The sequence below is a fragment of the Arachis ipaensis genome, chromosome B3, assembly GCF_059453495.1.
Source record: "Arachis ipaensis isolate K30076 ecotype BB chromosome B3, ASM5945349v1, whole genome shotgun sequence".
Lineage (NCBI taxonomy): Eukaryota > Viridiplantae > Streptophyta > Magnoliopsida > Fabales > Fabaceae > Arachis > Arachis ipaensis.
Window position 1 is genome coordinate 109,396,520 of NC_142438.1, and position 27,259 is coordinate 109,423,778.

Below are 27,259 nucleotides of genomic sequence, written 5' to 3' on the forward strand. Positions count from 1 at the left end.
TTTGAGATTTTCTGTAGGGGTTCTGGTTAGTTTGCTGCTGGTTGTGGTTTTGGTTGTTTCTTGAAGTGTTTTGGTTTGGGTTCCTCTGCCATGGTTGTTGGTTTTGGGTGTGATTATCTCCCCATCTGAGGTTTGGGTGGTTCTTCCAGGATGGATTGTATGTATCACCATACACTTCATTTGGTCCTTGGTTGTGCATATACTGTACTTGCTCTTGTTATTGTTCTTCTTGAGTTTCTTCATTTTGCCCCCATGTGGATGATGGTTGGCTTGTGTTAACTACTGCAACTTGGAGGCTATCAATCCTCTTGGCCATTTGCTCAAATTGTTGTTGAATTTGCTGCTGCATCATCTTGTTTTGAGCCAAGATTGAGTCCACTCCTTCTAGCTCCATTACTCCTCTCCTTTGTGATGGTTGGCGGTTTCTTTGATGAGCAAAGAAATATTGGTTGTTAGCCACCATATCAATGAGATTTTGAGCTTCCTCTGCAGTTTTCATGAGTTGCAAAGAACCTCCAGCTGAATGATCCAAAGCTTCCACTTAGTGAACATTTCAGGAGGACATTTCCTGATTAGAGCCTTGTATCTCTCCCATGCCTCATGGATGGGTTCAGCCTCCATTTGTGTAAATGTTTGTACCTCGGTCTTCAACCTTATGATCCTTTGAGGTGGGTAAAATTTGGCAAGGAACTTGGTTACCAAATCATCCCAATTGTTGATGCTGTCTCTTGGAAAGGATTCCAACCGTTGAGTGGCCTTGTCTCTGAGAGAAAATGGGAATAGCAATAGCTTGTAGCTGTCAGGAGGCACACCATTGGTTTTGACAGTGTTACAAATCCTCAAGAAAGTGGATAAGTGTTGGTTGGGGTCTGGTGCACGAATTATGAATCACTCTTTTCACAACTCGTACTACTAACCAGTAAGTGCACTGGGTCGTCCAAGTAATACCTTACGTGAGTAAGGGTCGAATCCCACGGAGATTGTTGGTTTGAAGCAATCTATGGTTATCTTGTAAATCTTAGTCAGGAAGTCAATTATGTTTATCAGTTGAATTGCGAATAACCAAGAGAGCATAAATTAAAGGTTACTTGTTATGCAGTAATGGAGAATATGTTGGAGTTTTGGAGATGCTTTGTCTTCTGAATCTCTGCTTTACTCTGTCTTCTTGTTCACGCACGCACGTCCTCCTATGGCAAGCTGTGTGTTGGTGGATCACCGTTGTCAATGGCTACCTTCCATCCTTCCAGTGAAAACTACGCTCACGCGCTCTGTCACAGCACGGCTAATCACCTGGTTGGTTCTCGATCCGGTTGGAATAGGATTTACTATCCTTTTGCGTCTGTCACTAACGCCCAGCCTTCAGGAGTTTGAAGCTCGTCACAGTCATTCAATCCTTGAATCCTACTCGGAATACCACAGACAAGGTTTAGACTTTCCGGATTCTCATGAATGCCGCCATCAGTTCTAGCTTATACCACGGAGATTCTGATTAAGGAATCTGAGAGATACTTGATGACAAGTCATCCTAGCCCATTTTAGCTAGTCTTTTTCTTTAGTTTTCATTAGAATTATGCACTTTCTTGAGCTACAAGCAAGCTAATTGAGTAGATTTTCATGTTTCCCTTGATTGAACTAACCATATGTGAATTCATGCCATTTCATGAGGTTTTGAGCTATATTTGCTGCATATTGTGGAAGATTGAATACCTCATGATTTTGAGCAAAGCTTTGATTAGTTTGGTTGATCAATGATAGGTGAAGAAGGCTTGGAGAAAGGTTGAAGCAAAGAGGAATGGCTAGGAGTGAAGAAAGGACAATGGAATAAGTGACAATTGAACCGGGTTGCATGAAGTTAGCCCCAACGTTAGCCCCCTAACTTGGAGGCTAACGTTGGGCATGTAAATCACTCCCTGGAAGTGGCCAACGTTAGCTCCAACGTTAGCCCCCTAACTTGGAGGCTAACGTTGGCACTTAAAATACAAAGAGGGAAGGCCAACGTTTGCGCCAACGTTAGCCCCCTAACTTGGAGGCTAACGTTGGCACTTGAATCACAAAGGAGGAAGGCCAACGTTTGCGCCAAGGTTAGCCCCCTAACTTGGAGGCTAACGTTGGCGCCACTAGCAATAAGCATTGCCAACGTTAGGGTCAAAGTTAGACCCCTAACGTTGGCACCAACGTCCAAACCAGGAAATCAAGCTTGCTGCTATGAAAAGTTAGGGGCAAAGTTAGACCCCTAACTTTGACCCTAACGTTGAGATCATCTTTGGCCAACTTCAAAAACCGGTTCAATTGGTTCACTTCGGTTCTTCTTCAATCTTCAAGAGCAATCAACCAAGGCCTCTTTCAACCCAATTCCACCAAGAACAAAGGCCCAACTCAAGGCTTGAAGATCATTTTTGGAAAGTGTATAAATAGGATAGAATTCAAGTTATTAAAAAGAGTTTTCTTTGGAGAATTTTCATAACAGTTTCAGAGAGCTTTTCCTTTTAGAATTTCCATAATAGTTTTTGGAGAGCTTTTGTTACTGAGTGAACTTTAATTTCTTTGTTTCCATTGCTTTTAATTTCATTTTACTTTTGCATTGGATCTTGGATTGGAGAATTGAAGAAATTCTATTTCAATCTCAATCTTGGATCTCTCTGTTTCTTTACTGTTAATTGAATTAGCATTTCCGTTTCTGTTACTTGATTCTCATCTACTTTTTCTTTGCAATTTACATTTTCTTTGCAATTGTTCTTGTTGGATCTAGGAAGGCATTGAGATCTAGACTTGGTTTTCTAGTCTCTGGGCCCTGAGATCTCAATTTTACATTCTCTGTTTCTTGCTCTTAATGTTCATTTACTTTATTGCTTCAAGATCCATTTCAACCCCAATTCCCTTTTACTCTTCTGTTTGATGCAATTTAGCTTTTCCTTGTTTAATTTCTGCAAATCCACATCCCAATCCCCTTTACATTTCAAGCAATTTACATTCCTTGTACTTTAAGATTCCGCAATTTACATTTCTTGCACTCTAAGTTTCTGCCATTTAATTTCTTGTTCTTTAAGTTTCAGCCATTTATTTCCTGCTCTCTTTAATTTCATGCAATTTAGTTTCTGCAAAGCATAAACCACTCAACCAATACTTGATTCACTTGACTAAATCAACCACTAAACTAAAATTGCTCAATCCTTTAATCCCTGTGGGATCGACCTCACTCATGTGAGTTATTATTACTTGATGCGACCCGGTACACTTGCCGGTGAGTTTTGTGTTGGATCGTTTTCCACACATCAATACTCATTCAATCGTATATAGAACGGAGGTGGTTGTCAGGCACACGTTCATGATTTAAGGAAGGTGATGAGTGTCACAGATCATCACCTCCATCACAGTTAAGCGCGAATGAACATCTTAGATTGGAACAAGCGTGTTTGAATGGAAAACAGAAATACTTGCATTAATTCATCGAGACACAGCAGAGCTCCTCACCCCAACAATGGGGTTTAGAGACTCATGCTGTCAGAGAATACAAAGTTTAGAAAAAATGTCATGAGATACAAAATAAGTCTCTAAAAGTTGTTTAAATACTAAACTAGTAGCCTAGGGTTACAAAATATGAGTAGACTATGATGGATGATGCAGAGATCCACTTCTGGGGCCCACTTGGTGTGTGCTGGGCTGAGACTTAAGCAATTCACGTGCAGAGGCCATTTGTGGAGTTGAACGCCAGTTTTTATGCCAGTTTGGGCGTTCAACTCCAGCTTTTGATCCTTTTCTGGCGCTGGATGCCAGAATTGGGCAGAGAACTGGCGTTGAACGCCAGTTTATGTCGTCTATCCTTGTGAAAAGTATAGACTATTATATACTGATGGAAAGCCCTGGATGTCTACTTTCCAACGCAATTGGAAGCATGCCATTTTGAGTTCTGTAGCTCCAGAAAATCCACTTTGAGTGCAGGGAGGTCAGAATCCAACAGCATCAGCAGTCCTTTTTCAGCCTGAATCAGATTTTTGCTTAGCTCCTTCAATTTCAGCCAGAAAAATACCTGAAATTACAGAAAAACACACAACTCATAGTAAAGTCCAGAAATATAAATTTTTCCTAAAAACTAATGAAAATAGACTAAAAACTAACTAAAACATACTCAAAACTATATGAAATTATCCCCAAAAAGCGTATAAAATATCCGCTCATCACAACACCAAACTTAAACTGTTGCTTGTCCTCAAGCAACTAGACAAATAAAATAGAAGAATAATAGGTTGAGAAGCAATAATATCTCAGAGTTTTTGATTGAAGCTCAGATTCTAATTAGATGAGCGGGACTAGTAGCTTTTTGCTTCTGAACAGTTTTGGCATCTCACTTTATCCATTGAAGCTCAGAGTGATTGGCATCTATAGGAACTTAGAATTTAGATAGTGTTATTGATTCTCTTAGTTCAGTGTGATGATTCTTGAACACAGCTTCTTTATGAGTCTTGGCTGTGGCCCTAAGCACTTTGTTTTCCAGTATTACCACCGGATACATAAATGCCACAGACACATAACTGGGTGAACCTTTTCAGATTGTGACTCAGCTTTGCTAAAGTCCCCAATTAGAGGTGTCCAGAGTTCTTAAGCACACTCTTCTTTTTGCTTTGGACCTTGACTTTAACCGCTCAGTCTCAAGTTTTCACTTGACACCTTCACGCCACAAGCACATGGTTAGGGACAGCTTGGTTTAGCCGCTTAGACCAGGATTTTAGTCCTTTAGGCCCTCCTATCCACTGATGCTCAAAGCCTTGGGATCCTTTTCATTTGCCCTTGCCTTTTGGTTTTAAGGGTCATTGGCTTTTTCTGCTTGCTTTTTCTCTCTCTCTTTTTTTTTCCTTTCTTTTGAATGCTTTGTTCTTTGCTGCTTTTTCTTGCTTCAAGAATCATTTTTATGATTTTTCAGATTATCAATAACATGTCTCATGTTCATCATTCTTTCCAGAGCCAACATATTTAACAGTCTTAAACAACAAATTCAAAAGACATATGCACTGTTCAAGCATTCATTCAGAAGACAGAAAGCATTGCCACCACATTTAACTAATTAGAATTTCTTTTATTAAACTTGAAATTTTATTGCCTCTTATTCAAAAGATCTACTACTTTATTCATGTTTGCTGATGATGAGAAAAATAAACTATAGCTTAATTGGAGATAAAATCAAAATAGATACCAATTACTACTATATGACTTCTAAGGTAAACTTTTATAAGGACACTGTCACAGAGTTAAGGCAGAAATTGGAAATTAACAACCTTTATTCTGGGGGCACGGGGGTTCTTCTGATCCTTGGGGTGCTTGGTCCTACAAGAGAAGACTTTTGGCGCTTCAGTTCCCTTAAGTCACGCCCCTACTCCTCTTGTTCTTTAAACATATAGGTCAGCATTTGACTGTGTTCCTTCTGTTCTTTTATTATTTGCTCCATAGCTTCCCGTATCTTGGTGACGGACGTCTCAAGATACTCCCAGTATTCAGCTTGAGGGATCTCTGGGAGGAATTCCTGTGCTCTCTTCTTGATGGGATCCTCCTGTGCTTGTTGTTTTTCCATTGATGCTTTGGTGATTGGCTTTTCAATTAGGATATATTCAGTTATTCCCATTCTTATTCCAGCGTCCTTGTAGAGCAGAGAAATCACGCTTGGATAAGCCAACCTGGCCTCTTTCGAATTTTTGTTAGCAATCTTGTAGAGTTCAGTTGAAATCAGCTGATGAACCTCCACTTCCTTCCCCATCATGATGCAATGGATCATCACTGCTCTTTTAACTGTGACTTCAGAACGGTTGCTAGTGGGCAACAGAGAACGCCCAATGAAGTCCAGCCATCCTCTGGCGACTGGTTTGAGATCCTCTCTCTTGAGTTGATTTGGGACACCCTTTGTGTTGGTGGTCCACCTGGCTCCAGGGATACATATGTCCTCTAGAATCTTATCCAGGTCAATGTCTGCTCTCATCATCCTCCTATTGAAGGAGTCTGGATCATCCTTTAGTTGAGGTAGCTTTAAGATCTCTCTGATCTTGTCAGGGGTGGTATGAACAATCTTCCCTCTGACCATGGTCCGAAATTCATAGAAGGCAGTTCCAGATAGTTTTTGCTTGTCAGTCTGCCACATATTAGCATAAAACTCCTGGACCATGTTCCTTCCTACTTTCGTTTCAGGATTAGCTAGGACTTCCCAGTTCCTGATTCGAATTTGCTCCTGGATCTCCGGGTATTCATCTTCTTTCAGATCAAATCTAACTTCCGGGATCACTGATCTCAGACCCATTACTTTAAGATAATGGTCTGAATGTTCTTTAGATAAGAACTTTCCTTGATTCCAAAGTGGTTTTGGAACGCTCTCTTTCTTGCCTCTTGGAGTGGGTTGTTTTCCTTTGGGAGCCATGATCTTAGTGATCTCGGATAAACACACCAAACTTAGAGGTTTGCTTGTCCTCAAGCAAAAGAAAAGAAAGGAGAGGGATAGAAGGAGAGCTAGGTGCAATTGTTGATGGAGGAGGGGGGAGGCCGAACCCAAATTTAAAGGGATGGGGGGTGGGTTTTCGAAAAATTGGAAAAGATAAGATAAAAAGATTGAGTTAAAAAAAGATAAGATAGAAGATATAATTTAATTTTGAAAAGATATGATAGATTTTTGAAAAAGATAAATCTGAATTTTGAAAAAGATAATATGGAGATTTGAAAAAAATATGGATTAGTTGAAAAGATTTTTTTTGAGTGAAAAAGATAGATTTGTTTTCAGAAAAGATTTGAAAAGAGTTGGATTGAATTTGCAAAGATGCCTGGTGCTTATGGATTAAAATACATTTGATATTTTTTTGTGGTAGGGTTTTTAGAAATTATGGAATTTAAAAATCAGGGTTCTTGACATGTTCATGTAAAAATCATGCATTGAAGCATAAAATTTGAAATTAAAATAGAAATACGTGTGGAAAAAATGAATTTGGCTCCTCCCTGCCTTCCTGGCGTTTGAACGCCCAAACACTGCCTGTTTTGGGCGTTCAGCGCCCAATTGCTGCTCTCCTGGGCGTTCAACGCCCAGCTGCTGCCATTACTGGCGTTCAACGCCCAGTGGGTGCCCCTTTCTGGTGTTGAACGCCCAACTGCTGCCATCACTAGCGTTCAGCGCCCAGTGGATGCCCATTTTGGGCATTGAACGCCCAAAATGTTCTTTTACTGGCGTTTTCTTGCCAGTGAGATCTTTTTCTCTGTTTTGTGTGCCGAGGTCTTCTGTAAATGATTATTTACCTTGTTGTCAATGAACTCTATATAAACAAATAAAAATAGAAATAGGGCAAAATGCTTAGAGGATTATTGCCCCATGGCTGGGTTGCCTCCCAGCAAGCGCTTCTTTATTGTCTTTAGCTGGACCTTGCTGAGCTTTTAATCTAGCTTCAGCCTTGAGCATTCTTGCTCGATGTTGCCTTCAAGATAATGCTTGATTCTCTGTCCATTGACAATGAACTTCTTATCAGAATCAATATCTTGAAGCTCCACATAACCATATGGTGACACACTTGTAATCACGTATGGTCCCCTCCACCGGGATTTCAGTTTCCCGGGGAATAGCCTGAGTCTAGAGTTAAACAACAGGACCTTCTGTCCTGGTTCAAAAATTCTAGATGAAAGCTTTCTGTCATGCCATTTTTTTGATTTTTCTTTATAGAGCTTGGCATTTTCGAAAGCTGTGAATCTGAATTCCTCTAGCTCATTTAGCTGGAGCAATCGTTTTTCTCTTGCTAATTTGGCATCAAAGTTTAGGAATCTGGTTGCCCAGTAGGCCTTATGTTCCAGTTCCACGGGCAGGTGACATGCCTTACCATACACGAGTTGGTATGGAGAGGTCCCTATTGGGGTCTTGAATGCTGTTCTGTAAGCCCACAGAGCATCATCCAAGCTCCGTGCCCAATCCTTTCTACGGGTATTTACTGTCCGTTCCAGGATTCTCTTTAATTCTCTGTTAGAGACTTCAGCTTGCCCATTGGTTTGTGGATGATATGGAGTGGCCACCTTGTGGCGAATTCCATACCGAACCATGGCAGAGTAAAGCTGTTTATTGCAGAAGTGAGTGCCCCCATCACTGATTAGTACTCTAGGGATACCAAATCTACTAAAGATATGTTTCTGGAGGAACTTCAGCACTGTTTTAGTATCATTGGTGGGTGTGGCAATAGCCTCAACCCATTTTGATACATAATCAACTGCCACCAGAATATAAGTGTTTGAGTATGATGGTGGGAAAGGTCCCATGAAGTCAATTCCCCATACGTCAAACAACTCAATTTCCAAGATTCCTTGTTGAGGCATGGCGTAACCATGAGGCAGGTTACCAGCTCTTTGGCAACTGTCACGATTACGTACAAACTCTCGGGAATCTTTATAGAGTGTGGGCCAATAGAAGCCACATTGGAGGACCTTGGTGGCTGTTCGCTCACCTCCGAAATGGCCTCCATATTGAGATCCGTGGCAATGCCACAGGATCCTCTGTGCTTCTTCTCTAGGCACACACCTACGGATAATTCCGTCTGCACATCTCTTAAAGAGATAAGGTTCACCCCACAAGTAGTACTTTGCATCAGTAATTAATTTCTTCTTTTGTATCCTATTGTACTCCTTGGGTATGAACCTTGCAGCTTTATAGTTTGCAATATCGGCAAACCATGGTGCTTCCTGAATGACGAATAAATGCTCATCAGGAAACGTCTCAGAGATCTCAAGAGAAGGGAGGGACGTCCCTTCCACTGGCTCTATCCGGGACAGATGATCAGCCACTTGGTTCTCTGTCCCTTTTCTGTCTCTTATTTCTATATCAAACTCTTGCAGAAGCAATACCCATCTGATGAGCCTGGGTTTTGAATCCTGCTTTGTGAGTAGATATTTAAGAGCAGCATGATCAGTATACACAATCACTTTTGATCCTACTAAGTATGATCTGAACTTGTCAATGGCGTAAACCACTGCAAGTAATTCTTTTTCTGTGGTTGTGTAATTTTTCTGGGCATCATTTAGAACGCGACTGGCATAATAAATGACATGCAGAAGCTTGTCATGCCTCTGTCCCAATACTGCACCAATGGCATGATCACTGGCATCACACATTAGCTCAAATGGTAATGTCCAGTCTGGTGCAGAAATGACCGATGCTGTGACCAGCTTAGCCTTCAGCGTTTCAAACGCCTGCAGGCACTTTGTGTCAAACACAAATGGCGTGTCAGCAGCTAGCAGATTGCTTAGAGGTTTTGCGATTTTTGAAAAATCCTTTATAAACCTCCTATAGAATCCTGCATGCCCCAGAAAGCTTCTGATTGCCTTAACATTGGCAGGTGGTGGTAATTTTTCAATTACCTCTATTTTTGCTTGATCCACTTCTATTCCCTTGTTTGAGATTTTATGCCCAAGAACAATTCCTTCAGTCACCATGAAGTGACACTTTTCCTAGTTTAAAACTAGGTTGGTTTCTTGGCATCTTTTCAGAACAAGTTTTAGGTGATCAAGACAGGAGCTGAATGAGTCTCCATATACTGAGAAGTCATCCATGAAGACTTCCAAAAATTTTTCCACCATGTCAGAGAAGATAGAGAGCATGTATCTTTGGAAGGTTGCAGGCGCATTACATAGCCCAAATGGCATCCTTCTATAAGCAAACACTCCAGATGGACATGTGAATGCTGTTTTCTCTTGATCCTGGGGATCTACTATAATCTGGTTATAGCCTGAGTAGCCATCCAAAAAGCAGTAATAATCATGACCTGCTAGTCTTTCTAGCATCTGGTCTATGAATGGCAAAGGAAAATGATCCTTTCTGGTGGCTGTATTGAGCCTTCTGTAGTCAATACACATGCGCCACCCCGTAACTGTTCTTGTAGGAACCAATTCATTTTTTTCATTATGAATCACTGTCATGCCTCCCTTTTTTGGGACGACTTGGACAGGACTCACCCAGGGACTATCAGAAATAGGATAAATAATCCCAGCCTCTAGTAATTTGGTGACCTCTTTCTGCACCACTTCCTTCATGGCTGGATTTAGCCGCCTCTGTGGTTGAACCACTGGTTTGGCATTATCCTCCAATAGGATTTTGTGCATGCATCTAGCTGGGCTTATGCCCTTAAGGTCACCTATGGACCACCCAAGAGCTGTCTTGTGTGTCCTTAGCACTTGAATAAGTGCTTCCTCTTCCTGTGAATTTAAAGCAGAGCTTATGATCACTGGAAAAGTGTCACCTTCTCCCAGAAATGCATATTTCAAGGATGGTGGTAATGGCTTGAGCTCGGGTTTAGGAGGTTTTTCCTCTTTCAGAAGAAAGTTCAGAGGCTCTTTCATGTCCCCTGAATCCTCCAAATCAGGCTGAACATCTTTAAAGATGTCTTCCAACTCTGATTCGAGACTCTCAGCCATGTTGATCTCTTCTACCAAAGAGTCAATAAGATCAACTTTCATGCAATCTGTTGATGTGTCTGGATGCTGCATGGCTTTGACAGCGTTCAACTTGAACTCATCATCGTTGACTCTCAGGGTTATTTCTCCCTGTTGGACGTCAATGAGGGATCGTCCGGTTGCTAGGAAGGGTCTTCCTAGAATGAGAGTAGCACTCTTGTGCTCCTCCATTTCCAGCACAACAAAGTCAGTGGGAAAGGCGAATGGCCCAACTCTGACAATCATGTCCTCAATCACGCCTGATGGGTATTTAGTGGAACCATCAGCAAGTTGGAGACATATCCGGGTTGGTTTAACTTCTTCAGTTAAGCCAAGCTTTCTGATAGTGGATGCAGGTATTAGGTTGATGCTTGCCCCAAGATCGCATAAAGCTGTCTTGGTGCAATTATCTTCTAATATGCATGGTATCAGAAAGCTCCCAGGGTCTTTAAGCTTTTCAGGAAAGCTCTTCAGAATGACTGCACTGCATTCTTCAGTGAGGAGAACTCTTTCTGTTTCCCTCCAATCCTTCTTATGACTCAAGATCTCTTTCATGAACTTGGCATAAGAAGGTATTTGCTCAAGTGCTTCTGCAAATGGAATCTTTATTTCAAGAGTCCTGAGATAATCTGCAAAGCGAGCAAATTGCTTATCCTGCTCCTCTTTCCGGAGTTTTTGAGGATAAGGTATCTTGGCTTTATATTCTTCAACCTTAGTTGCTGCAGGTTTATTGCCTACAAAAGTGGTTGAAGAAGCCTTTTTAGAGGGGTTGTTATCAGCATTTGTGTGTGTCTGATCCCTCACTGGCAATTGAGTTCCAGAGTTAGAAGCTGGAGTGACGTTAGATGCCAGCTCATTGCCTGTTCCTGGCGCCTGAACGCCAGAAATATGCCCATTTTGGGCGTTTAACGCTGGAACTTGCCCTATTTGGGCGTCCAACGCCAGATTCTTGCCCATTTCTGGCGTTGAACGCCAGTCCTGCCTTGTTTCTGGTGCTGAACGCCAGTTTTGGGCATGGTCTGGGCGTTCAGCGCCAGCCTTCCACCCATTTTCTGGCGTTTTAGCGCCAGAATTATTTTTCCCTGGGCTCTTACTGTCCTCAGGTGAATCTTTGGTGGGTTGCTCATTTCTTGAATTTTTGATGCCTTGAGGTGGGGTATTTAATGTTTTCCCACTTCTTAATTGAACTGCTTGGCATTCTTCTGCTATTTGCCTTGATAGCTGCTGCTTTGTTTGCTTAAACTGTTCGTCCATATGTATATTAGCTATCCTTGTCTCTTGTAACTTGTCCTTAAATTCGGCTAGCTGCTTTGTTAGAAAATCCAATTGCTGATTGAATTCAGTAGCTTGTTTTACAGGACTGAGTTCAGCAGTTACTGTTTTAACCTCTTCATTCATGGAAGGGTTGCTGCTTAGGTACAGATGCTGATTCCTGGCAACTGTATCAATGAGCTCTTGAGCCTCTTCAATTGTCTTTCTCATGTGGATAGATCCACCAGCTGAGTAATCTAGAGACATCTGAGCTCCTTCTGCAAGCCCATAGTAGAAGATGTCTAACTGAACCCACTCTGAAAACATTTCAGAGGGGCATTTTCGTAGCATCTCTCTGTATCTCTCCCAGGCATCATAAAGAGATTCATTATCTCCTTGCTTAAAGCCTTGGATGTCCAACCTTAGCTGTGTCATCCTTTTTGGGGGAAAGTACTGATTCAGGAATTTTTCTGTCAGCTGTTTCCATGTCTTTATGCTGGCCTTAGGTTAGTTATTCAACCACCTCTTAGCTTGATCTTTTACAGCAAATGGAAACAGTAATAATCTGTAGACATCCTGATCTATTTCTTTATCATGTACTGTGTCAGCAATCTGTAGAAACTGTGCCAGAAACTCTGTAGGTTCTTCCTGTGGAAGACCGGAATACTGGCAACTTTGCTGTACCATGATAATGAGCTAAGGATTCAACTCAAAGTTACTGACTCCAATGGAGGGTATGCAGATGCTACTCCCATATGAAGCAGTAGAGGGGTTAGAATATGACCCCAGAGTCCTCCTGGACTGTTCATTTCCGCTTAGATCCATGATGGAGAAAGGGAGATGATGTAAAATAGAGAAAATATTTTTATTTATTTATTTATTAATTTATTTCGAAAACAAAATAAATCAAAATAGAATAAATAAAAATGAGTAAAAGATTTTCGAAAAAGTGAGGAGAGAGAAAGTGGTTAGGAGATTTTGAAAAAGATATGATGATTTTTGAAAAAGGTTTTAATTTTTGAAATAAAAATCTGAATTTTTGAAGGAGAGAGAAAAACAATAAGATAACGCAGGATTTAAAATTTTTAGATCTGAGGTTCCTTATTTTCGAAAATTTTGGAGGGAAAACACCAAGGAACACCAAACTTAAAATTTTTAGAAAACCAGAATAATTTTTCGAAAATTTTAAGGAAAATCAACAAGAAAACACCAAACTTAAAGTTTGGCACAGGATTTAATAGAGAAAATATTATTTATGAAAAAGATTTTAAAAAGAGTGTACCCAACTGCCACGGGCTTGGACTAATGCTCTAGCCAACTAGGCAGTAAATGTAACACTTGTTTTAAAGAAGGATATTTTTAACCAAGAACAATAATAAGAGACTCTAAACCAAAAAGAAAAATTTTCCTAATCTAAGCAACAAAACAATCCGTCAGTTGTTCAAACACGAACAATCCCCCGCAACGGCGCCAAAAACTTGGTGCACGAATTATGAATCACTCTTTTCACAACTCGTACCACTAACCAGCAAGTGCACTGGGTCATTCAAGTAATACCTTACGTGAGTAAGGGTCGAATCCCACGGAGATTGTTGGTTTGAAGTAATCTATGGTTATCTTGTAAATCTTAGTCAGGAAGTCAATTATGTTTATCAGTTGAATTGCGAATAACCAAGAGAGCATAAATTAAAGGTTACTTGTTATGCAGTAATGGAGAATATGTTGGAGTTTTGGAGATGCTTTGTCTTCTGAATCTCTGCTTTCCTCTGTCTTCTTGTTCACGCACGCACGTCCTCCTATGGCAAGCTGTGTGTTGGTGGATCACTGTTGTCAATGGCTACCTTCCATCCTTCCAGTGAAAACTACGCTCACGCGCTCTGTCACAGCACGACTAATCACCTGGTTGGTTCTCGATCCGGTTGGAATAGGATTTACTATCCTTTTGCGTCTGTCACTAACGCCCAGCCTTCAGGAGTTTGAAGCTCGTCACAGTCATTTAATCCTTGAATCCTACTCAGAATACCACAGACATGGTTTAGACTTTCCGGATTCTCATGAATGCCGACATCAGTTCTAGCTTATACCACGGAGATTCTGATTAAGGAATCTGAGAGATACTCATTCAATCGTATATAGAACGGAGGTGGTTGTCAGGCACACGTTCATGATTTGAGGAAGGTGATGAGTGTCACAGATCATCACCTCCATCACAGTTAAGCGCGAATGAACATCTTAGATAGGAACAAGCGTGTTTGAATGGAAAACAGAAATACTTGCATTAATTCATCGAGACACAGCAGAGCTCCTCACCCCAACAATGGGGTTTAGAGACTCATGCTGTCAAAGAATACAAAGTTTAGAAAAAATGTCATGAGATACAAAATAAGTCTCTAAAAGTTGTTTAAATACTAAACTAGTAGCCTAGGGTTACAAAATATGAGTAGACTATGATGGATGATGCAGAGATCCACTTCTGGGGTCCACTTGGTGTGTGCTGGCTGAGACTTAAGCAATTCACGTGCATATGCCATTTGTGGAGTTGAACGCCAGTTTTTATGCCAGTTTGGGCGTTCAACTCCAGCTTTTGATCCTTTTCTGGCGCTGGACGCCAGAATTGGGCAGAGAACTAGCGTTGAACGCCAGTTTACGTCATCTATCCTTGTGCAAAGTATGGACTATTATATATTGCTGGAAAGCCCTGGATGTCTGCTTTCCAACGCAATTGGAGGCATGCCATTTCGAGTTCTGTAGCTCCAGAAAATCCACTGTGAGTGCAGGGAGGTCAGAATCCAACAGCATCAGCAGTCCTTTTTCAGCCTGAATCAGATTTTTGCTCAGCTCCTTCAATTTCAGCCAGAAAAATACCTGAAATTATAGAAAAACACACAACTCATAGTAAAGTCCAGAAATATGAATTTTTCCTAAAAACTAATGAAAATAGACTAAAAACTAACTAAAACATACTCAAAACTATATGAAATTATCCCCAAAAAGCGTATAAAATATCCGCTCATCAGGGTCTTCAAGTGGTCCTCCTCCAAAAGAGCAATTGTTCTGGACTAAAGTGATGAGTTGTGGCTTTAGTTCAAAGTTGTTTGCATTGACATTTGGAGTTAAGATGCTGCTTCCACAATGTCTAGGATTTGCAAAAGTATAGGAGGCCAAAACTCTCCTCTGGGGTGGGTTGTTATTGTTGTTGTCTGCTCCACCTGGTGGATTGGTTGAATGTTCCTCCATATCTTGGAATTCTTCTTCCGATTCCTCTTCTCCAACAATATTTTTCCCTCTTTCAGCTCTTCTTAACCTCCTGAGAGTTCTTTCGTCTTGCTCCTGAGAGGTATGTATGGTTCTCCTTGTACCTGACATACAAGCAGAACATAAGAAACGCACAAAACCAGTGGCACCTCAATCTATTGCTAGAATGAAGTTCTAGTTAGCTTAAGCAAAAATTCAAATAGTTAGTGGGTTAATTGAAAGTTAAAGAATAGAAAAGGAAAAGTGCTTGATCTAGATCTCCACTTCACTTAATCATTGTCAATCTAATCAATCCCCGGCAACGGCGCCAAAAACTTGGTGTTGCGGAAAACGATCCGACACAAAACTCACCAGCAAGTGCACCGGGTCGCATCAAGTAATAATAACTCACGGGAGTGAGGTCGATCCCACAGGGATTCAAGGATTGAGCAATTTTAGTTTAGTGGTTGATTTAGTCAAGCGAATCAAGATTTGGTTGAGTGATTTGTGATTTGCAGAATTTAAATTGCATGGAAAATAAAGGGAATGGGTAATTGGCATGAACTTAAAGAGAACAGGAAATAAAGTGCTGAATCTTAAAGAGCAAGAAATTAAATGGCAGAAACTTAGAACGCAAGAAATGTAAATTGCAAAATCTTAAAGTGCAAGAAATGTAAATGGCTTAAATTGTAAAGGGAATTGGGAGTTGGATTTGCAGAAATTAAACAAGGAAAAGTAAAATTCAACAAACAGAAGAGTAAAAGATGGCTTGGATTGAACCGGATCCAAAACGGAAGTGTAAATGAACATGAAAAGCGTTAAACAGAGAAAGTAAAATGATAATTCAGATCTCAGGACCCAAGAGACTAGATAACCAAGTCTAGATCTCAATGCCTTCCTAGATCCAACAAGAGCAATTACAAAGGAAATGTAAATTGCAGAGAAAGTAGATGAAGAAGCAAGTAACAGAACTGGAAATTCAATTATGCAGTAAAATTAAATAGAGAGATCTCAGGATGAGATTGAAACAGAATTCCTTCAATTCTCCAACCCAAGATCCAAGACAAGAAAAGTAAAGAGTGCTGGGCAAGAACAAGGAAGAAGAGAGATCAATTCTCCTCACAAATTCCCTTGAATTAAAACAACAATGCTAAATGTAAAGTTGAGCTCTCTACTAAGTGCATTCAATCCAAACCGAAAAGAAAGCTCCCGAAAAACTTAAATCCTATGCTATTTATACACTTTCTTCAAATGGTCTTCAAGCCTTCAATTGGGCCTTTGCTCTTGATGGAATTGGGTTGATAGAGGCCTTGGTTGATTGCTCTTGGAGTTTGGAGAAGAACCGAAGTAACCGGGTTTGGAATCATGTAAGCTTGAGTAAAAGTTTGAGTAAAAGTTTGAGGCAAACTTTTACTCAAACTTTTCATATCAGCCACCCCATCCTTGCTGCTACCAACGTTTGAGCCAAAGTTTGGGGTCAAACTTTTGCTCAAACGTTGGCTCCCCCTTGCACACTCATGGCGCCAACGTTTGCCAAAAAGTTTGAGGCAAACGTTGGCGCAAACTTTTGCTCTCCAGGGTGTGTTGTTCATGGCGCCAACATTTGCCAAAAAGTTTGAGGCAAACGTTGGCGCAAACTTTTGCTCTCCAGGGTGTTGATTTGTGATGCCAACGTTTGCCAAAAATTTTGAGGCAAACGTTGGCTCAAGCTTTTCTCCCAAAAGTTTGCGCAAAAGTTTGAGGCAAACTTTTGCTCAAGCTTTTTGCTCCCTGGTTCGTTTTCACTTATTCCAAAAGTTTGAGCTAAAGTTTGAGGCAAACTTTTGCTCAAACTTTTTGTCCTCTCTTCCTCCTAGCCATTCCTTCTTGCTTCAACCTTTCTCCAAGCTTTCTTCACCTATCATTAATCAACCAAACACATCAAAGCTATACTCAAAATCATGAGATATTCATTCTTTCATAATATGTGACAATTATAGCATAAAACCTCATGAAATTGCATTAATTCATCTATGGTTGATTAAATCAAAGGAAGCATGAAAATCTACCCAATTGGCTTGCTTATGGCTCAAGAAAGTGCATAATTCATTTGAAAACAAAAGAAAAAGACTAGTGAAACTAGGCTAAGATGACTTGTCATCAGGATGATTGTGACGAGCTTCAAACTTGCGAATGTTGGGCGCAGTGACAGTGTGCAAAAGGACAATGGTCCTATTCCGACGCTAGCGGAAACCGACAGATGATTAGCCGTGCGGTGACAGCGCATATGGATTTGTTTTCATCCGAGAGGATCATACAGCTTGCCATGGAAGGAGGTAACGCATGGTTGGAAGAAGGCAGTAGGAAAGTAGAAGTTCAGAAGCAACAAAGCATCTCCAGACGCTTATCTGAAATTCCTACCAATGAATTACATAAGTATCTCTATTTTATTTTCTATTTTATTTATATTTTAATTATCAAAACCTCAAACCAATTGAATTCGCCTGACTGAGATTTACAAGGATGACCATAGCTTGCTTCCACTACAAGAAAACACGTCTATTGCCACGCTTTTAAAGCGTGGCGAAAAGCTGAACTTTTTGAGCTACCGCCACGCTTTTGAAAGGGTGACCTATCAAAGGGTGGCGGTTGCTCTATCGCCACGCTTTTTCTTTTGCCACGCTTTTTACAACTGGCCACCCATTAAAGCGTGGCCATATGCGGGAGATATGGCCACGCTTTAGAAGCGTGGCCATAGGGAGAGATACGGCCACGTTTTGGAAGCGTGGCGATAGGGAGAGATACGGCCACGCTTTGGAAGCGTAGCGATAGCAAATATATACAGCCACGCTTTAAAAGCGTGGCGAAAGCGTTGTTAAATTAAAAAAAATAATATTTATTTTCCTTACTTGATCTTCATTACTACACAATATAAATTTTCAATCCTTTTTTATTACCAAACCTACAAATAGAGTATGCAACTTTTATTACAAGACAAATCAAACAATAGTTAGTGACATATATAATTTACTATAATTGTTTTATACATTAAAAAACTAATACTCAAATACAAAATAAATCTCGAGTTCAAATTCCAAAACTAAAAACCGAAGAAAAATACAAAAACAATACAAGTTAGAACTGCTCATAGTATATCAAATTACACTAATAGAGATGATCATCAACCTAAAGTGTAAGCAGCAATTTTTGTTTTCTCAAATGGTGTTGCGAGTTTACCAGCACCTTTTAGTCCTTCAATCTTTCCAAAGGCTGTGGCTAACAGGAATTGTGTGTATAATTTACCGTTGCAAAATTAATATTGTTCTCTTTTGCAAGGTCCAATCCCCACTCCTACACCATTTGCATAAAACAACAATGATATAAGCAAAATGGAGAATGGAGGAAACCTATCAGCACAAAACGTGTTAGAATGACACATACATTTAATACAATTCACATTTAAAGATTCTCTTAATCTAAAACAAAGGTTTATGAGTAAAATAATCACATCAATAGAAAACTCAGGTTGATTTGGGTGAAACACCTACTTTTCTTCTCTTTCCCTAAATACTCACTCAAGTTGATTTGGGCGAAACACCTACTTTTCTTCTCTTTCCCAAAAATACTCTCTTATTCCACCAAAATTGCTTGGGCCATGTTCCAACAAAATAAAGCTTCATTATAATTCATGGAAATTGTTAAAAGTTTTTTAAACATTGAAAAGGAATCCAACTACTATTAAGCAGATAATTTATCTCATTCAGCTACACAGTCCCTTGACATTAATTGTGATCCATCTCAATTCACAACAAGAATCTTCCCCTCAAACTTCAAAATTCAAGTTACAATGCACAAACCTGAGTAAGATTCCTAAGGATAAAATGAATAACTCTGCTCAAATTCAGGCTCATATAAGTGGAAAATGCCCTACCTGTACCAGTGAATTATGCATCTTCAGCTCCTCTAAAACCGCCTTCCTCAACTTAGAGATTCCAACCTTTGCATCGTCATCATCAGCACAATCTTCAGCTAACTCGTACCTAAAAATTCAACAAAATTTCAACAAAGGAAGTTTAAACATGATTCCCCCACCCACCCAGCTGCTGTGGCCAATCCCCACCCTCCAAAAAATTGACAAACTAGTCTTAAAAAGAGGCAAACGTCCTGCCAAGCATCATAAATCTTCAAACAGCCAAACTCACCTCAAATCAGTGTATCACCAACACCAAATAATCTAACCTTCCAGTTTTGGTTGCTGAAAAAGACTGACAAGTGACAAATAGAACCAAAAAATAAAAGAAAACTAAAAATCAAAACTCCAGTTATATTTATTTAATTACCACTTTTCTCCACATCCCTATAAAATTCACCCATCAAAAGCCATAAAAGTACAGCGGATTCAACATGTTATCACTAAGCTCAAAGCAAGAAATATTCCAGTTTTCGCGGTCTTCGTTGATAAGAATGATTTCATGCCACTACTCAACTCATGAAACAAAACCAAACCCAGTCATACATCTTCAATTTTTCTTTCCCATCTTCAATATAAATCACCAGTTTTAACATAAGAAAAAAAAAGAATGGTAGCATCTCTTGTTTGTTTCTAGATTATATGGTTCAGTAAAAAATTATAACCAACTCACATCATCCATATAAGAAGGCAGAACCTAAGGTATAAAATATAAGCATTTCCTTTCCTAGTACTGTTTTACCATTTTGTCCTAAATCTTTGAATCTATCTATTCTGCCATTCCAGAAGCCATCTTGTAGAAAAAGCAACAAAAATAAGGGAATCCATACCTGATATTCAAGTAATGGTTTGACACACTTTGGTTTGCAAGAGTCTTCAAGATATCTCTTTTGATCAACGGGTTCGTCGTCAGCCCTAAGTGCAGGTCAATAAATAAGAAAACAACAAATTAACATAGGATCAGATCCATGGGAGAAATCAAGTACAAAGAGAACAGATCTGACTGACGAGACTTACATTGCAGTTAGCATTGGGAGCAGAGAGAGAGACGACACTGACGATGTAGAGGAGATCGGCGAGGAGGGCGACCCTAGTGACGAGGGGGAGACGAGGCAGAGGGGAGGCTAATGGCGCAGCGAGGACGGTGCTAGTGACGGCGGGGATCTGAGCTCTTCCAGGGTTGAGAGATGGGAGTTGAGAGTGACAGCGTAAGATCGAGTTGAGAGTGAGAGAGGAGAAGAGATCATACCTTTGGAATCGGAGGGCTTGGAGGAGAAGAGAGTGTCGCGGATACCTTGCCGTCGCCCATGTTTGGTGGAGCTTGAAGCTGAACAGAGAGATGAAGAGTATGAAGAAGAAGATGAAGATTAAGAAGATGAAGATGAAGAGTATGAAGAGTATGAAGAGTGACGAGGGCGAAGGGCGAAAGAGCTCTTCCAGGCGAGTGTGGTTTCGAAGGGAAAAGAAGATTAGGGTTAGTGTCTAATGGGTTGGGGACCGGGTTGCGGGCCGGGTTGCGGGTCGGGTTGGTGTCAATGGGTTGGGGACCCTCTTGCCACGCTTTTACAACGTAACTGTTTCTCTCTACGGCCACGCTTTCGAAGCGTGGCAGAAAAAAACCTTTTGGCCACGCTTTTAAAGCGTGCCAAAAGAGGACCAGGATATGGCCACATTTTCCAAGCGTGGCCTTAATGAAACCCTTTCGCCACGCTTTTAAAACGTCCTTGTTGCTCTCTATGGCCACGCTTTTGAAGCGTGGCAGTTTTAAAACGTGGCCGTTTCTCTAATCAATTGCCACCCTTATAAAAGGGTGGCCGTTGATCCTTTTCGCCACGCTTTTGAAGCGTGGCAAAAAAAAGGTGGCCAAATCTCTAATCTATCACCACCCTCATAAAAGCGTGGCCATTGACCACTTTTGGCCACGCTTTTAAAGCGTGGCAAGAAAAAAGCGTGGCCACAGGCCTTTTTTCTTGTAGTGTTCAAGCCGACAATCTCCGTGGGATCGACCCTTACTCACGTAAGGTATTACTTGGATGACCCAGTGCACTTGCTGGTCAGTTACGCGGAGTTGTGAAGAAGTGTTGAGATCACGTTCTCGCGTACCAAGTTTTTGGCGCCGTTGCCGGGGATTGTTCGAGTTTGGACAACTGACGGTTCATCTTGTTGCTCAGATTAGGTAATTTTATTTTTTGTTTAAGCATTTTTTTTATTTTATTTTCAAAAAATAATACATATATATATATATATATATATATATTTTTTCAAAAAATTCAAAAAAAAAATATCAATAATAATACTTAGTTTTCTAAAAATTCTTCAGAATTTTTAAGAATGATTTCTAGAGTTTCATCATGATCTGTTGAAGCCTGGCTGGCTGCTAAGCCATGTCTAATTTTTTGGACTGAAGCTTCCACTTATCATGGCAAGAGCCTTTGGATTCCCATCTATTTGGCTGTTGTATGTCTGTATTTGTATGCTGAAGCTTGGCTGGCCATTTGGCCATGTCTAATCTTTTGGACCGAAGCTTTCACATAAAGCTTGGCTGGCTATTAAGCCATGTCTAAATTTTTGGACCGAAGCTTTAGACTAACATTTCATGATTCTTGGAATTCTTATTAAAAATTTTGAATTTCTTTATTTTCTTTTCCAAAATAATTTTCAAAAAAAAATTAATAAAATCATAAAAACTAAAAATATTTTGTGTTTCTTGTTTGAGTCTTGTGTCAAGTTTTAAGTTTGGTGTCAATTGCATGCTCTTTAATTTTCGAAAATTCATGCATGTGTTCTTCATTGATCTTCAAGTTTTTCTTGATGATTGTCTTTGTTTGATCTTTACATTTTCTTATTTTGTGTCTTTTCTTGTTTTTCATATGCATTCTTGAATTCTTAGTGTCTATAGATTAAAAATTTTTAAGTTTGGTGTCTTGCATGTTTTTCTTTTCTTAAAAATTTTTCAAAAACATGTTCTTGGTGTTCATCATGATCTTTAAAGTGTTCTTGGTGTTCATCATGACATTCAAAGTGTTCTTGCATCATTTAGTTGTTGTTCTCTCTCCTCATTAAAAATCAAAAATAAGAAAATATCCTTTTCTTATTTTGCTCATAAATTTTGAAATTTTGAAATGATTTAGTCAAAAGTTTTAAAATTTGGTTGTTTCTTATTAGTCAAGTCAAAATTTCAACTTCAAAATCCTATCTTTTTCAAAAGTCAAATCTTTTTCATTTTTTCTTAATATTTTCGAAAATTTTAAAATTGATTTTCAAAATCTTTTCTTATTTTTATTTCATATTTTCGAAATTAATGCTAACATTTAATATTTTGATTCAAAATTTTTCAAAAATCATATCTTTTAATTTCTTGTTAGTCAAGTAATCAACTTTAATTTCAAAAAAATCAAATCTTTTTAATTTCCTTTTCAAATATTTTTCAAAATAAATTTCAATCATATCTCTTTCAAAACTTAATTTCAAAATCTTTTTTCTAACTTCTTATTTATTTTCAAATCTTTTTCAATTAACTACTTGACTTTTTGTTTGATTTTAAAAGTATTCTACTTCAATCATATCTTTTTCAAAATCACCTAACTATTCTTCTCTCTCCAATTTTCGAATATCACTAACCATTTTTTTAAAAAATCTTTTTAACTAATTAATTTATTTAGCTTTCAATTTACTTTTATTTCTTCCCTTAAATTTCGAATACTAACCAATAATTAAAATAAAAACAAAAATATTTTTCTTTTATTTTAATTTAAAATTCGAATTCTCTCTCTCCTATCTCTTTCTATTTATTTATTTATTTACTAACACTTCTCTTCTTCTTATAATTCGAACCCTCTTTCTCTCTTTGTGTTCGAATTCTTCATCTTCTCTCTTCTTCATTCTACTCTTCTATTCTTCTACTCACATAAAGGAATCTCTATACTGTGACATAGAGGATTCCTATTCTTTTCTGTTCTCTTCTTTTTTATATGAGCAGGAGCGAGAATAAGAACATTCTTGTTGAAGCTGATCCAGAACCTGAAAGGACTCTAAAGAGGAAGCTAAGAGATGCTAAGACACAACACTCTGGAGAGGACCTGACAGAATTTTTCGAAAAAGAAGAAGAGATGGTCGAACCTAATAACAATGGTGGAGATGCAAGGAAGATGCTTGGTGACTTTATTGCACCCTCTTCTGACTTCTGTGGAAGGAGCATCACAATTCCTGCAATTGGAGCAAACAACTTTGAGCTTAAGCCTCAATTAGTTTCTCTGATGCAACAGAATTGCAAGTTTCATGGACTTCCATTGGAAGATCCTCATCAGTTCTTAACTGAATTTTTGCAAATCTGTGATACTGTTAAGACCAATAGGGTTAATCCTGAGGTCTACAGACTTATGCTTTTCCCTTTTGCTGTAAGAGACAAAGCTAGGACATGGTTGGACTCACAACCTAAAGAAAGCCTGAACTGTTGGGAAAAGCTGGTCAATGCCTTCTTGGCCAAATTCTTTCCACCTCAGAAGTTGAGCAAGCTTAGAGTGGAAATCCAAATCTTCAGACAGAAGGAAGGTGAATCCCTCTATGAAGCTTGGGAAAGATACAAGCAATTGATCAGAAGGTGTCCTTCTGACATATTTTTAGAATGGAGAATCATATGTATATTCTATGATGGTTTGTTTGAATTGTCCAAGATGTCATTGGACCACTCTGCTGGAGGATCTCTTCATCTGAAGAATACGCCTGCAGAAGCCCAGGAACTCATTGAAATGGTTGCAAATAACCAGTTCATGTACACTTCTGAAAGGAATCCTGTGAATAATGGGACAACTCAGAAGAAAGGAGTTCTTGAGATTGATACTCTGAATGCAATATTGGCTCAGAATAAAATATTGACTCAGCAAGTCAATATGATTTCTCAGAGTCTGTCTGGAATGCAAGCTTTAATAGACAGTACTAAGGAAGCTTCCTCTGAAGAAGAAGCCTATGACCCTGAGAATCCTGCAATGGAAGAGGTGAATTACATGGGAGAATCCTATGGAAACTCCTATAATCCTTCATGGAAGAATCATCCAAATTTCTCATGGAAGGATCAACAAAAGCCTAATCAAGGCTTCAATACCAATAATGGTGGGAGAAATAGGTTTGGCAATAGCAAACCTTTTCCATCATCTTCTTAGCAATAGACAGAGAATTCTAAGCAGAGCCACTCTGACTTAGCAACTGTAGTCTCTGATCTATCTAAGAACACTCTCAGTTTCATGACTGAAGCAAGGTCTTCCATTAGAAATTTGGAGGCACAAGTGGGTTAGCTGAGTAAAAGAGTTACTGAAATCCCTCCTAGTACTCTACCAAGCAATAAAGAAGAGAATCCAAAAAGAGAGTGCAAGGCCATAAATATAACAAACATGGCCGAACCTAGTGAGGAAGAAAAGGCAGTGATTTCCAGTGAGGAAGACCTCAATGAACGTCCACTGGCCTCCAAGGAGTTCCCTAATGAGGAACCAAAGGAATCTGAGGCTCATATAGAGACCATAGAGATTCCACTAAACTTACTGTTGCCATTCATAAGCTCTGATGAGTATTCTTCCTCTGAAGAGGATGAAGATATTATTGAAGAGCAAGTTACTCAATATTTAGGAGCAATCATGAAGCTAAATGCCAAGTTATTTGGTAATGAGACTTGGGAGGATGAACCCCCATTGCTCATCAATGAAATAATTAATCTGGTTCAACTGAAATTACCTCAGAAGAAACAGGATCCTGGAAAGTTCTTAATACCTTGTACCATAGGCACCATGACCTTTGAGAAGGCTCTGTGTGACCTGGGGTCAGGGATAAACCCCATGCCCCTCTTTGTAATGGAGAAACTAGGGATCTTTGAGGTGCAAGCTACAAGAATCTCACTAGAGATGGCAGACAATTCAAGGAAACAGGCTTATGAACTTGTAGAGGATGTCTTGGTGAAGGTTGAAGGCCTGTACATCCCTGCTGATTTCATAATCCTAGACATTGGGAAGGATGAGGATGAGTCCATCATCCTAGGAAGACCTTTCCTAGCCACAGCAAGAGCTGTGATTGATGTGGACAGAAGAGAGTTAGTCCTTTAATTGAATGAGGACTACCTTGTGTTTAAGGCTCAAGGATCTTCTTTTATAACCATGGAGAGAAAGCATGAAAAGCTTCTCTCAATACAGAGTCAAACAGAGCCCCCACATTCAACTTCTAAGTTTGGTGTTGGGAGGCCACCATTAAGCTCTGAGTCTCTGTAAAGCTCTCTAAGAGCTCACTGTCAAGCTATTGACATTAAAGAAGCGCTTGTTGGGAGGCAACCCAATATTATTTAATTATATTTATTTTATTTTCCATTGTTATTTTATGTTTTCTTTAGGTTGATGATCATGTGAAGTCACAAAACAACTGAAAAGTCAAAAATAGAATGAAAAATAGCATTAAAAATAACACACCTTGGAGGACAGGCTTACTGGCGTTTAAACACTAGTAAGGATAGCAGACTGGGCGTTTAACACCCAGCCTGGCAGCATTATGGGCGTTAAACGCCAGAATGGGCAGCACTTTGGGCGTTTAACACCAGAAAGGGCTGTCTGGCATCTGGCTGGCGTTAAATGCCAGAAATGGGCATCTGGCTGGCGTTTAACGCCAGAAATGGGCAGCAGAGTGGCGTTTAATGCCAGAAAAGGTAGCAGAGCTGGCGTTAAACGCCAAAATTTGCACAGAATGGGCGTTTGAACGCCAGAATGGTGCAGGGACTCAAATTCCTTGACACCTCAGGATCTGTGGACCCCACAGGATCCCCACCTACCCCACCTCTTCTTCTCTCCTCTTCACACCTTTCCATAACACTCTTCCTCAAACACCCTTGACCAATCCCATCAAAAACTCTTCCCCAAACACCCCTCACCTATCAAATCATATCCTCTTCCCCACAACCTCTTCACCACTCACATCTATCCATCATTAAACCCCACCTACCTCACCATTCAAATTCAAACCATTTCCCTCCCAAATCCAACCCCTCATACACGGCCACCCTCTCTCCCTTACCCTATAAATACCCCTCCTTACCACCTTCATCTTTACAGAACATACACACTTCTTCCCCCCTTGGCCGAACCATTCACACACCTCCATCTCCTCTATCTCTTCTTCTTCTAATCCTTTCTTTCTTCTTTTGCTCGAAGACGAGCAAACCTTTTAAGTTTGGTGTGGAAAAAGCCCTACTTTTTATTTTTCCATAACCATTAATGGCTTCTAAGGCCGAAGAAACCACTAGAAAGAGGAAAAGGGAAGGCAGTTGCTTCCAACTCTAAGTCATGGGAGATGGAGAGATTCATCTCAAAAGCCCATCACTAGAAAGGGAATAGAGCAAACAAGAGAGCCCACTCATGGACCTCAACAAGAGCATGAGGAAATTCCTCATCATGAAATCCCTGAGATGCCTCAAGGGATGCACTTTCCTCCACAAAACTATTAGGAGCAAATCAACACCTCCTTAGGAGAATTGAGTTCTAACATGGGGCAACTAAGGATGGAGCACCAAAGAGCCATGAGGGAGGAGCAACGAAGGCAAGGAAGAGACATAGAAGAGCTCAAGCACTCCATAAGATCTTCAAGAGGAAGAACTAGCTGCCATCACTAAGGTGGACCCATTCTTTAATTTCCTTATTCTTATTTTTTCTGTTTTTCAAAAATTAGGCTTTATGTTTTGTCTATGTTTGTGTCTTTATTACATGATCATTAGTGTTTAGTGTCTATGTCTTAAAGCTATGAATGTCCTATGAATCCATCACCTTTCTTAAATGAAAAATGTTTTTAATTGAAAAGAACAAGAAGTACATGATTTCGAATTCTATCTTGAAATTAGTTTAATTATTTTGATGTGGTGGCAATACTTTTTGTTTTCTGAATGAATGCTTGAACAGTGCATATTTTTGAATTTGTTGTTTATGAATGTTAAAATTGTTGGCTCTTGAAAGAATGATGAAAAAGGAGAAATATTATTTGATAATCTGAAAAATCATAAAATTGATTCTTGAAGCAAGAAAAAGCAGTGAATACAAAGCTTGTGAAAAAAAAAAAGGCCAAAAAAATATAAAGAAAAACAGAAAGAAAGAGAAAAAGCAAGCAGAAAAAGCCAGTAACCCTTTAAACCAAAAGGCAAGGGTAGAAAAAGGATCCAAGGCTTTGAGCATTAATGGATAGGAGGGCCCACAGGAATAAAATCCTGGCATAAGTGGCTAAACCAAGCTGTCCCTAACCATGTGCTTGTGGCGTGAAGATGTCAAGTGAAAAGCTTGAGACTGAGCGGTTAAATTCGTGGTCTAAAGCAAAAAGAGTGTACTTAAGAGCTCTGGGTACCTCTAACTGGGGACTCTAGCAAAGCTGAGTCACAATCTG

The 27,259-nt window shown here is 39.6% G+C and overlaps 1 non-coding gene across 1 annotated transcript; it reads right to left on the reverse strand.

The window, feature by feature from the left end:
- Positions 1-23,373: 23,373 nt before the first annotated feature.
- LOC148572001 (small nucleolar RNA R71) lies at positions 23,374-23,477 on the reverse strand. The gene has a single exon (XR_015907868.1). It is a non-coding gene; the product is annotated as a small nucleolar RNA R71 (small nucleolar RNA).
- Positions 23,478-27,259: the final 3,782 nt, after the last annotated feature.